Consider the following 12,947-nt stretch of genomic DNA (forward strand, 5'->3'; position numbering starts at 1 on the left):
CAGTTGCCTATTTTGAGATTTCACTTCAGTTATAAGTAGGTTCAACTTCTGTTCCTCTTTCTCACAAAATGGTAAAGGTATGGGATTGCTTATCACAACTTATGCCCCAAGGAGCATAGTAGCTTATAACAATTGTGCAATGACACTACATCTAGCAAGAGCTACAGTAATGGGTTTTGTTTTTATGAAATATCATTTAACCACAACTACAAAATGTGACCCATTGATAGTGTTATGAGTTTGTGGGTGCCAGAATCTTCCTGGGTCCAGTAGGTGTTATAGTTTAATCAAGGCTTGGGGGATTAAAGTGAACACCAGACTCCTAATCCCTGGACCCAGTTCCCCATGTTCAGGAGATCACTTGGGAGATGGCCATTGAGAAAGCAAGGTTCTGGGCCAGATAGCAAATGGGCCAGACAGCCACCTCCCTCCACTCAGAGTTACTTAGAAAACAATGCTAGAGTTGAGGGTTGGCTGTGATGTGACCGAGAGGAAAAATGGTCATAAGCTGGTAAAGGCAGCAAGCTGGAGAGAGGGTTGCAGCGAGAGAAAGAGGGAGAGAGAGCTGCATGATGGTTGATTTCTCTTTGAATCCAAGGATGTGATTATGGGAGAAACAAGACCCTCTTGGGGTGCTAATCCTGTGAACCCCTCCATCATAGGCTCAGGTTGTATGTATGTGCAAATAAACCATATAGCCTAAATACACCACGGTCCCCACTTTGCCTCATTTCCAAAAGGAAACATGAGTACTTGGAACCCCCGGAATCTTACACTGCTCGAAGACTGGGGTGGGATGCAACAATAGCCATACAATGGAAAATGGATTCATCTGAAATGCAATGGAAGCACAGCTGCTATATATAGGCTCCATGAAACAAATGAGTAATGAAATATGCATTTATAGTACAGAAATGAATTGTAAGGAAAAACCTTCATTCAGAGATGTCATTGATCAGATGACTGGCGTCAGTTATATTTGATGTTTGTCCAGTGCTCATAAGAAAGGGCTTAAATTACAGTTGCTTTTGAATGCAAAGCCCCTATCTCAGATGTCAGCAGGCATTTCTATCATTGAGTGCCATCAGACACACACATCAATTCCTGCTATAAAAATCAGCTTGTCAGTTTTACAACTCTCCATGTTAGTATAAAAGGCTGCATGCAAAATGATTGCAGATAATTATGGGCTATGGAGTTAAACAGTGGTCCCATTTTTCTGGCAATCTCTCTTTGCAATAATCTTTGTATGACAATGAAAGGCTCCTGAAAAACTCTCTATTACCATCGCGTGCTATAATAAGTATAGCACTCAGGGGATGTTTAATAGAATCTGAAAAAAACAGAGATGAGAACAGCATATTATATCAACCTGCTCATTATGTCATTGATTCAAATTGTTTTAGGCAGCATTTCTTCCTGGAGAATGTCCAGTTGAACAGGATATAGTAAAGTCATGCGCTCCTGATACTTAATTGAACTATTATGGGTAAATGTTTTCTTTCTTAATTTAGTTCCGCTATTCTTCACCATAGTTCCATGTAAATTAAGACAAAGTACTTTCCTTGGTACATATACTTTCCCAGTGCCTCTGATGATTCTCATCCATCAATGCATTTCCAGCAAATGCACATTATATTGTATTTCATTTCTCTCTTACTATTGTACAAATCCCAGATCTCCTGCTTATCAGGGAAGGGTGGGGGACACACCCACCCCACATATTCAAATCACAAAACACTAGATTATGTAGTTAACAAAACATGTAGTTATCTTTACCAAGCAAGCAAGCAAGCAAGCAAGCAAGCAAGCAAGCAAGCAAGCAAACAACATGTAGTTTGGCCCTTACTCCAAGTAGGTTCATATCTCCAATCTGTAAAAGCCAATCCATATACGCACCACTGTAGCAAGGAATTTTGTGCTTAGGAAGCCTAAGGATGCATCAGTAGGAGAAATACGGCAACAGGGAGCCAAATAGATTTGAAATCATACAGTTGTATTACATAGCCATAAAACATGGATTTTTATTATGGCTTTTTTATTTACTTCCCAGAATACAGGAAGTGGGGATGGGAGAGAATTTTGATTCCATTCACATTTAAAGGAAAATTTACCAGATTCATACTTTCTGAAACAATGTGACCCAAAACAGTCATCCTTCAACTTTGCACTTTTCCAAATTTTGCAATGCAGCTCTCTAGTTGTATACAAAAATGCACAAAGTGTGCATAAAAATGCATTGTAAGTGAAAAATTGCCCAGAAAAATGTGTGTATTAGGCAAAAATTGCATATATAAATCATGAACTCATTGAATCATAGACGTGCATATTAGGAGAAATTCACACTAAATTGCTGGTGAATTTCTGTGAGGCCTTAAAAAAATAAATCCCAGACCCTCATGGAGATGTGGAGAATTGAATTAAAGACTTGAAATGGGAAACTGAGAGAAACAAAAATTGATGGATTTGACCATCTAGCAGGAAGACAGGAGCATGGTTGCTTCTTACTGGGCAAGCAGACACAATACTGCCTGTGAGCTTTTCTTTCAAGGTATGAAAGAAAAAAGAGCCATAGACATGCTTAAAAACAACAACAACAGTAAAGGGCTCAAGAATATCTAAGAAGGCAAGAACCCCACAACCATAACGTGGCTTCAGGTCTGCAAGTCTTAAAATGTTTCTGAAATTTACTCAGCTTCCAGATTTTCTGTTCCCCTTGTGGAGCAGAGTGCTGGTCGGAACAGGGTGTTTCAGGGTATGAAATGTCTCAACAGAGATTATGTGGTGAAACCAAAGATCCGTGTAGAACTGGAACAGAAAAATGAGTGGAGGTTACCGCTGCTGGTAAACATGTTTCTGAAAATGCTAAATTATCTTCTAAGATTTAACTTCCAGCGATTCAGAAGCGTTCGGGGCGGTGGGGAGACCAGTCTACTACAAAGTGCATAATCCTGCAGTTATTGTTTTATTTGTAAGTTTTCTTACTTGTCCTTCACCACAAGAGCCAAGCCCAGGTCACACCAATACAATTAAAAGCAAGAAAAACAGATAAAACAGTTTATACAATTGTAAAAAGTAAAACAGTTCTAAGAAAACCAGCACAGTATAAGATAAACAAAACAGAAGAGGTGGATCCAACCAAAATACCTAAGACTAGGATAAAGAAGTGTGTTTCTAGCAAGCAGCGGAAGTTGAATAATGACAGTGCTAGATGCACCTCTGTGGGGACTGAATTTTACAACACAGGGACTGCCACAGAGAAAGCCCTCTTTGGGTCACCATTCCCCACACTTCTGAGGATGGTAGAACTACTGAGAGACTTTCCTCTCCTGATCTTAACACTCAAGAGGATCATAGAGATGGAGTGTCATTTGATATATATTCTGTATACTTTATATAATAGGCTTATATACCAGCTTCACGTTTTTGTCTTAATTGTTTTCAAAAGCAATTACATACCTGTGTGTTTCACAAGCCAGACCCAGAAACAAGCTGTCATTTCCCCCTTGTTTTGCTACCATTAATTTCTAATGAACTCATCAATTTGAACTGAAGAGTTTTTGTCTCTTTCACATTTATATTGTTTCAATTCAACAATATATTCCATCGCAATCTTCCAAAATGTTTTAAGTCATTTCGATGTTGAAGCAGATTCCCAAGGGTGTCTTTTCATTATTTCACAATTACACAAAAGATATTTCTGAAATTGGCTCTGGTTATTTTATTGCAAGCGTGACTTTAAAACAAGAGATCCATTTGCAAATTACATCCTAATCCATTATAGAGAATGAGAAATGATAAGTGTCTTAATATGAAGGGAATTTCATAACAAAGCAAATAAGACTGTCCCAAGAGGTTCCATAACTAGCAGCAAGATGAGGTGGTCACCTCCACTTGCCTTATTGGTGGGCCAGGCCCAGTTGGAGGGCAAACCTGTGAGTGTGAGGGCCCTCTGTGAGTATAGGAAGCTCCCTGATTGTTTGCTTTCCAACTCGGGGAGATTGAAGCAGGAGTGGACATTATTGTTATTTATTGAAGTTCTCACCCTGGCCACCAGGAGTATTGTGTATGTATTTTTCATTCAGGTCCACGTCAGTTATTTTAGGCGGGAAACCCTGGGTTGTTGTTGCTACAATGTTGACAGCCGGCTGCCTATAAAAGCAGGCCGGCTGAGCTGTTTGCTGTTCAGTTCTGTTCCAGTTTACAAATAAAGAGCTGCTTTGGAGAAATCGCTGTGTCGTCTGCTATGTTCGTCCACAATTTAACACTGGCAACGAAGGTGGGATCGATGGACAACAGAGCACAGCCAGATGCGGCCACCCTCTGGGATGAGCTGAATCATGGAGCTGAAACACTGAGCGAAATCACGGAGCAGAACCAATTCAGAGCTGACCGTTCTGGCTAGAACACGGTGTTCCATCCATTGCCTCCACGTCGGTATCGGAACAATGGCTTCACTCGTGCCTCTACCGCCGTTTGCCCCAGCCTCTGAATCATGGGTCTCCTACCTCGCTCGGTTTGACTGCTACCTCCAAGCAAATGAGCTGACAAGAGGGTCTGTAGAGCAGAAGCAGGGCCTCTCCTCAGCCTTTGCGGCCCCGAAGTGTTTGCGATGGCCCGAGCATTGGTTGCGCCTCTAGCAGTCCAGGCAGCACCTTGGGACATGATTCAAGAGAAGCTCCGCAACCACTACGCCCCAAAGCCGTCCAAGATTGCTGCCTGCCATGCGTTCTATCACCGGAACCAGGCAGAGGGGGAGTCAATCAACAACTATACCACTGCCTTCTGACAGGCTGCAATGCACTGCGAGTTCTGAGACTTAGATGATGCCCTGATGGATCAAATCGTCTGCGGGGTCCGGGACATCTGTCTGCAACGGCATCTCCTCGCCAAGCCAGACCTCACGCTGCAGAAAACCATTGAGGAGGCTGTGGCTTCGGAAGCTGCTGAACTCTCCGCCCAGGAAATCCACAAGGCCAGTAGACCGTATTTAAAGGACTATGTTGTTAGACATGTAACACTGTTGGTCTAATGGAAGTATATGAAACGTAACCGATATGCTTTGTGCCTAATTGAACCATTACGTGTAGTGCTGTATATAAGGAAACCATTACGATTGTAACGAACGCCTTATCTTGGTGGGGAGGGATGTTATGTATTGAAGTTCTCACCCTGGCCACCAGGAGTATTGTGTATATAGTTTTCACTCAGGTCCACGTCAGTTATTTTAGGCAGGAAACCCTGGGTTATTGTTGCTACAATGTTGACAGCCGGCTGCCTATAAAAGCAGGCCGGCTGAGCTGCTTGCTGTTCAGTTCTGTTCCAGCTTACAAATAAAGAGCTGCTTTGGAGAAATCGCTGTGTCGTCTGCTATGTTCGCCCACAATTTAACAATTATCCTTGCTGAACCCCTCATTAAGTAGCACTTAATGGCTGACCCATATGTATGCTTCTGACTGTTACTGCAAATTTCCTCCAGTCCTTGAACTGTGGATACTTCCAGTATGAGAAAAGAAAAATCCTACAACTCAACATTTGGTCCCATCCGTGTTTTGCTTTGTTCCATGCCTTCAAACAAACAATCTTTATTACGGTCCAGAGACCAACAAAACATTACAAATCAATACAGAGTTCATACAGCCTGCCTTCAGGTTAATCAAGCACTTTGTTTGGAATATAGGGCTCATTTGTTCTTTCAACCACCGATAAAAACTTTGCCACTGCCAAAGTTCTAGCTTTTGTCCGGTCTTCCAGTAGGAACCTGACATAGTGAGCCTCTGACTTTCCCGGGAAAGGCACCAGCAAGGGTAGTATCAGTTCAGCCCTGGCCTGCTCATACTTCGCACAATGTAACAAAATATGATTTATGGACTCGATGTCTTGAGCACACGAGCAAAGTCTGTCCTGGTAGGGAACTCCTCTCAACCTACCATCCAGCACTGCAGAGGGGAAGACATTCAGTCTGGCCTTGGTGAAAAGGCTTCGATAGTTAGGTACTGTCAGGTTTTTGATGTAAGGTGTTAACTCAAAGACATACCCATATTGAACTCCTGCTGCCAGTGGACTACAGACTGCGTGTGACCGAGATCGCAAGTCACTGTGTGCATTGTCCCATAATCTTTGCTTTAAAGCCTTTTGGGTGCCTTCATAGCCCAGGTAATACAGTTGGGGGGGAGACAGACCAATAGAGGTGGCTTTTTTAGCCATGGTTTTCTGCCATTTGCTGACAAATTCCTCATTGGTCAAATGTTGGTACAGACCCTTCCCTAGATTAAACACTGAAATCCTGAGCCAATGTCTTAGGGCAGCCCACCATGCTCTAGCTGAAATTGGGCATTCACCAGCTTCCAACAGAAGTACGGAGTTGGGGACGCAGTTAGGTACCTGCAGCAGAGATCGTATAAATTTTGCCTGAAAGCCATCTAGCTTTGGCAGGTCCCCATTATGCCAGACATTTGCTGCATACAGGAGTTGGGAAACGGGCTTTGCGTTGAAAACCCTTAAGGCTGCTGGAACATATTTGCCGCCCTTTGTGAAGAAGAATTTATGTATGGCTAGCTTTGTAATCTCCGCCTTTTGAAGGGAGGTTTGCCAATGGTGCTTCCAAGATCTTGTATGATGGAATGTGAGCCCTAGGTAACTGAAGTATTTTACCTGTTCGAGGTTATGGCCATCCAGCACCCATTTAGACTGGGAGAATCTTCTTTCGAAGACTAAGATTTTAGATTTTTCATAATTAATGGATAAACCATTTCCAGAACAGTAATCAGAAAATTTCCTCAACAGATAATTCAAGCCCGGCCTGGAACGCGAGATGATGGCTGCGTCATCAGCATACAACAACAAAGGGGTCCTTCTCATTCCTATTTTTGGAATGTGTCCATCTGGGTCCATTACCATGCCTTCAGTATCAGATTATTAGAGGTAAAGGGAAAAACAACTATTCAGCAACATGGTTTCCTTTATATTGTATGCTGATAAACAAAACATGTAGTACATTTTTTGGGTTTTTTTTTAAAGAACCACATTTATCAAGATTTAATTTTTAGTATCTGTCTTTCATCAGCATTGTACAAAGTTAATTCAGCTAGAAAACAACTCCCAAGAGCGGTGTTGTACTTAAGGCTGATAGCCACAGACTACAATCTAAGCCTGTCTCTGGTTTGCTGAAAAAATGTCTACAAATTGATCATATTGGTCCTTTGCTGTAGATTCACGCAATTAAAAGGAAGCACAAGAAAGTGAAAGATGATTAATCTTCATGAACTTCTTATTCTGTTTAAGCTTCTGGGAATGCACGCCACATTTCCCTATAAGGATTATTTGTTTTAGTGTTGTGATATATCACCTATCTGCTTCTGAATATTTAAGTGGGACGTTACTTTTGGCAGCAAAACTAGTTTTGAAACTTTAATGAGAAGTAGAAATAGAAAACAGACAAGATGCCAAGACATTTTCTGATTAATCTTATTCTGCCATATTCTGTTGTTAAGCACTCCATATTGCTGAGCACATGTAGAAATTTGAGGAAACTGGTGGGCATCACCACAAAATGGCTGCCATTGGGAGAGCATGGCTAATCACAAAATGTCTGCCATGAAGCCTAGCTAGTCACAAACAGGTCACTAAGTACAAGGCAGAGGGTGGTTCTGAGTGCCAGCCCCCGCAACCCCAACCTTGTTACTGCTTGCTGTCACTGTCTATTCACTGCCATTGTTGAATATGTGAACAGCAGCAAGAGGGAAGAGATGCTGGGCAGGCCCTATTGGGTGGAGTGAGGCAGCTGCATCAGGCATCCAAAGCAACCATACTAGCTGTTCCTCCTGAATCTCTCCAGCTATCCACCCTACTGGAAGACAGCAGTGTATGCTACATGACCTGCTTTGCACCTGCTAAGATGGCTGCAGGAGTGGTGAATGATACTGTCCTCTATCCAGCACTGAAGTGAGATCCAACTGACAAGTCCACAGTCAGTTTGTGTGTGTGGACCAGTAGGGGTATTATTTTGTCCTTGGTCTCAGGTAGCGAGCTGGAAGAAAAGAGAAAGTGCTTAGCACTTTCCTTCTTGACAGTGGTGTAAACTGGACTCAGAGGGAGAGGGCAAGCAAACCGGACACTCTGAGGTAGATGTAGACCCACTGAGATGTAGACCCACTGAGGGTATCTTACCCAAGGGCACCTGCAAACCTAAAACTAGAACCATATGGGTGTAGGTTCTGGGTTCATTGTCTTGAGCAATGAGTTAGGTTACCATGAAGACTATAAATCTATTTAAAAATCACATGAGCTTACTGTCAGTGACAAGAATGTTTAGCAAAAGTATTTTAATAACATTATCCCAGCTGCATTCAGATTAGAAGATAAACTGCAATGATGTAACAACATTAAGTTGCATGGTAATAATGCATGATGCTGTGGTTATCATAAAATATATATTACCCCAGGGTGTTATAAAAACAAAATTGTGCACCAAATACACACAGGTATTGCAATGCTATCCCAAGGCAATACAGCAATTGGAATTGGCTCATTATTAAGAACAGAATTCGTTTTCTGTGTGCTTCAGAAATATGAAGTCGGCAAACAAGTAAAAACAGCAGCTGTTTTGGCAAAGCTTACAAAAATTAAATTTCCCTTTTAGAAATTATCAGTGCCCCCACAATCCAAGTATTTACAAACATAAAGAGTAATCACATATAATTTAAAAAGTGTTTGTTTTTATAGCTTTTCTAAGCATCATTGGGGGCCAAGAATTGCTTGCATAACCATTGTTTTAAAAAAAATGTTTTTCTGAGCAAACATTTAGAGCCTAGTATAAGAAGACCTTGGGGTGGATTAGACATATCTGTGTCTCATAGCAACTGGTAAATTTAGTGTTGTCATAATTTTTATAATTAGTCTTAAAATAGTGCAATCTTAAATGTTTAAAAATTAACTTCAGGGACGAAAATGAAAGAATATTTATTCTTCCTATGAAGGTTGCAGTTTTATTAACTGAAGATTAATACTGAAAATGGAGTGTTCTCTATTCCTCACAAAAACTATTCTTGTCATTCACCTTGAAACTCCCCCCCCCCACAATTTTAGGTGCTCCTTTAAGTGCTGGAAAATAAAATTGAGCCTAAAGTTAAAACTTTAAAGGTTAGACTCACTCCCAAAACAGATAGTCAAACGCTGTAGCTGTGCCTTTGGGGGCAAAACAGTATTTCTCAACTTTAAAGGAGAAATTCATAATAGAATGTAAAACCAACATTACACCAATCAGAAAAAAGTAAAGACGCACAGTTGGATCTCTCCCAACTACTCCTCACTTCCAAGAATAGTTTTTGTGAAGAATATAGAAAATCTCTCCCAAATCCTACTGGTAGATAATAAAAGAGGTTGATTCACTCATAGCGACTGCACTGTTAAAAATAGTACTTCCTGAAATAGCTGATGAAAGGAAAAGGTATAGCCAGACAACAGATAAACAAGTCATAATAGCTTGAGTTCCAGAAACATTTGACATGTATAACTAGCAAATGGTTTATTGATTAGATATTAAAGTACTGAGCCAGAAAATATAACATCCCTACAGCACAGTTAAAGGTTTGCTGTATTTTGTTTCCCTCTAGACAGCTTGAACTGTAATGTCTCCTGTTATCAGTATTGCAGGTGCTGCTGTTCCATAAGCTCAAATTGTAATATAATCCAATTTTTAGAGTTTTAGCAACACCAATTGTTTTTTGTGTGAGTATCAAGCATATTGGATAGCCTGAGACCTCCCTCCTTTCTTGCATGGGAACAGGAATAGCTCCCATCTCTAAAGCTGAGGTATGTGCCCTAAGCCTTAGCTTTTCCTATGACCTTGAGACTAGGCCAATGCTTAGGTAACTGACCATGGAATAAATTTAAGTTTGAAGGCCAGTTTATAGGCAACCTAGAGGCAGGGCCAACCTATGCATGAGGCAAGGGGAGGTGACTGCCTCAGGCAGCAGGATCCATAGGGATGGCAGATCTAGCCTTCAAGGAACGCATCACCCATTGCAGCCACTGTAGCCCCAATAGTAACTGTAGCACACTCTTTGGAGGCCAGATCTGCCATGCCTTCAGTAGTCCCCACCCCAGATGCTACCTCCACAGTAGCATAGCTGTCAATTGTCCCTTATTTGGCAGGACAGTCCCTTATCCCAGCACCATGTCCCGCTGCTGTCCCTTATTGATGAGGCTTCATTTGGCTACTGGCTGGGCTTTCTGCCTTTGGCTCGGAGGGGCTCAGAAGCTGAACATACCTGTGCCCGAAAAATCCCTTATTTTGGGTGCTGATCCCTTATTTTCGAGGCTGCTGGTCCCTTATTTTCAAATCTGTAAGTTGACAGCTATCCACAGTAGCCAGCTGATCTTCTACCATTATCTGTTACTAATGTTGATATTTACTTCCCTCCCTTTTTCCAGGGGGGGGGGCTACAAAAGAACCATTTTGCGGTTTGCTTCAGGTGCTCAAATGTCTTGAGCAGGTGCTGCCATAGGCTTTGCATGGTGAATGAGAAGCATGCTGCTCTACATTACGTTATCTGCAAGGTGGAGGGGCAGGTGTGCAACTTCATACCAGACCTGTTAAATAATTGCCATTATGTAAGTAAGATGTCTTTCCTTTCTTCAGAGCCTAAAGAAGATGGAACAGAAGGACAGAGATTGGCAACAGTGCAGTGGTTGGCAAGATGAACTAACTTGATTGCAGCTAAGGGGCTCATCAGTATTGCCAATTAAGTACTGGCACAACATTTTTGTCAGCATGATTCATGTCAGTCCGGAAAGAGCTGGTGCCAGATCTGCGCTGCTAGCAACGATCACTCTTAAATACAAATCTAGCTAAGAAGGAAAAAAACTGGTTGGTTGGTATCTTGGGAGACAACAGAAGAGGGCGCCTTCGCGGTAAAGTCAAACCATTGGAGGGTTATAGCACCTGCTGTGGCTCTAGAGACCAACACATGAGAGACATGTATTGTTGTGGGTGGAACAGGTAGAAGGTATCCGGTTGTGATGATACAGGTGTGCCATTTCTTCTTTCTATGCTCCTCATTTTGGAGTTATTCATGTGGGACATGGGATTCTTCTTCTGTAATGCTCCTAATGCTTTTAATGTAAAATGGGCCTAGAACTAGTGTGTCATTTTCTGCGCAGTTTTTTTTAGTATGAAATAGAATCCAGGAAGGGACGCGGGTAATGCTGTGGGTTAAATCACAGAGCCTAGAACTTGCTGATCAGAAGGTCGGTGGTTCGAATCCCCACAACGGGGTGAGCTCCCGTTGCTCGGTCCCTGCTCCTGCCAACCTAGCAGTTCGAAAGCATGTCAAAGTGCAAGTCCGCCGGAAAGGTAAACAGCGTTTCGGTGTGCTGCTCTGGTTCACCAGAAGCGGCTTAGTCATGCTGGCCACATGACCTGGAAGCTGTACGCAGGCTCCCTCGGCCAATAAAGCGAGAAGAGCGCCGTACCCCAGAGTCGGTCATGACTGGACCTAATGGTCAGGGGTCCCTTTACCTTTACCTTTTACTAGAATCCAGGCAGTGTATCAATCACCACTAAGGGAAGTTTGGCTGCTGCTATGAAGGAATGCATGGCTTGTTGCTGTTTAAAAGGCCACTGTGTGTGCAGCTAAATGCCATCCAGCCATCCATTCATCCATTCTAGGGTCCTCCAACACTTGATATATTTCCAGTCACAAAGTGGTCAACAACCCAATGAATGACTGTATACAACAGTAATGACACATAAAAGCAGTGAGAATTGGATGCCAATATCTCCTTCCATCTCATTTGATACTTAGCAGCCTTTTAGATCTTGGCACCCAATTACAATGCAAGTATTTAACCTTTACATGACCACTCAACTTGGAAACTGGAGGGCAGAAGACAACAAGCTTCATGAATTAAAAATCCTCCCTGTATTAAAAGGCGAGAATAGGTCAGATCATTGATCTCCATAATCTCTAGTCAAGCTAGCTCATAAGTTTGAGCAGTTAAGAGAGTATGTTATCTGCTGATGTTATTTTGCATTCCTGTCCCTCAGTCCTTTCTTGGCTGCACAAAAGCCAGGACTAACACTATTGTGCATCTGTACTGCCTCCTAGAATCATGCAGTTGGAAGGGACGCTGGGGGTCATCTATTCTAACACCCTGCAATATAGGAATCTCCACTAAATCATACGTTACAGGTGGTCATCCAAACTCTGCTGAAAAAAGCTCCAAGCAAGCTACGTCAATCTGACGGAGTAGTCTGTTCCTGTTGAACAGTTCTTACTGTCAGAAAGTCTGTCCTAGTGTTTAGTTGGAATCTCCTTTCTTGTGACTTGAATCTATTGGTTTGGGTCCTAGCCTCTGGAGCAGGAAGAAACAAACTGGTTCCATCTTCCATGTGACAGTCCTTTCAATATTTCCTCTGTCTCCTCTTTACTAGGCTAAACATACCCAGTTTGGTTCCAGACCCTTGATCATCTTTGTCACCCTCCTCTGCGCACGTTCCAGATTGTCAATATCTGTCTCAAATCGAATCCAATACACCAGAATAAGGCCAAAACTCTGAATAAAGCAAAAAACACGAACAAAGCCAATGCCTGAGCAGCACCGACAACAACCGACAACAATTGAGGAAGCGAGCCAAAGAGGAAGTCTTCAGTTTAAACAGCCCCGGCCACACCACACCCCCGGTGGGGAGGTGGTGACCACGTGGTCCACCGCAACTCCTCCCCATTGGGAAGTGGAGTGGATTTGCCAGCTGCTTGAATTCAAGCTTATTTTATGTTTGCTGTTTATATTGACTGAATGTTTTTAGACACTGATTTTGTTATTTTTTTCTATATACTGTACTTGCAAAAGTTTGTGATAGAAATGATTTAAAGCAGCAATCCTATATACACTTACCTGAGAGTAAAAGACACTAAACTGTTATATTATCTTTTTGAAGTCTT

At 42.2% G+C, this 12,947-nt stretch overlaps 1 long non-coding RNA gene across 1 annotated transcript; it reads right to left on the reverse strand.

Annotated features, from left to right (window-relative positions):
- Nucleotides 1–237: 237 nt before the first annotated feature.
- LOC309368880 lies at nucleotides 238–12,647 on the reverse strand. Its single transcript, XR_014167944.1, has 3 exons — nucleotides 12,448–12,647; nucleotides 2,692–2,808; nucleotides 238–1,333 (listed from the first exon to the last, which is right to left on the reverse strand). It is a non-coding gene; the product is annotated as an uncharacterized lncRNA (long non-coding RNA).
- Between the last annotated feature and the right edge of the window lie 300 nt (nucleotides 12,648–12,947).

This window comes from Podarcis melisellensis, assembly GCF_964234715.1.
Source record: "Podarcis melisellensis genome assembly, chromosome: 4".
Lineage (NCBI taxonomy): Eukaryota > Metazoa > Chordata > Lepidosauria > Squamata > Lacertidae > Podarcis > Podarcis melisellensis.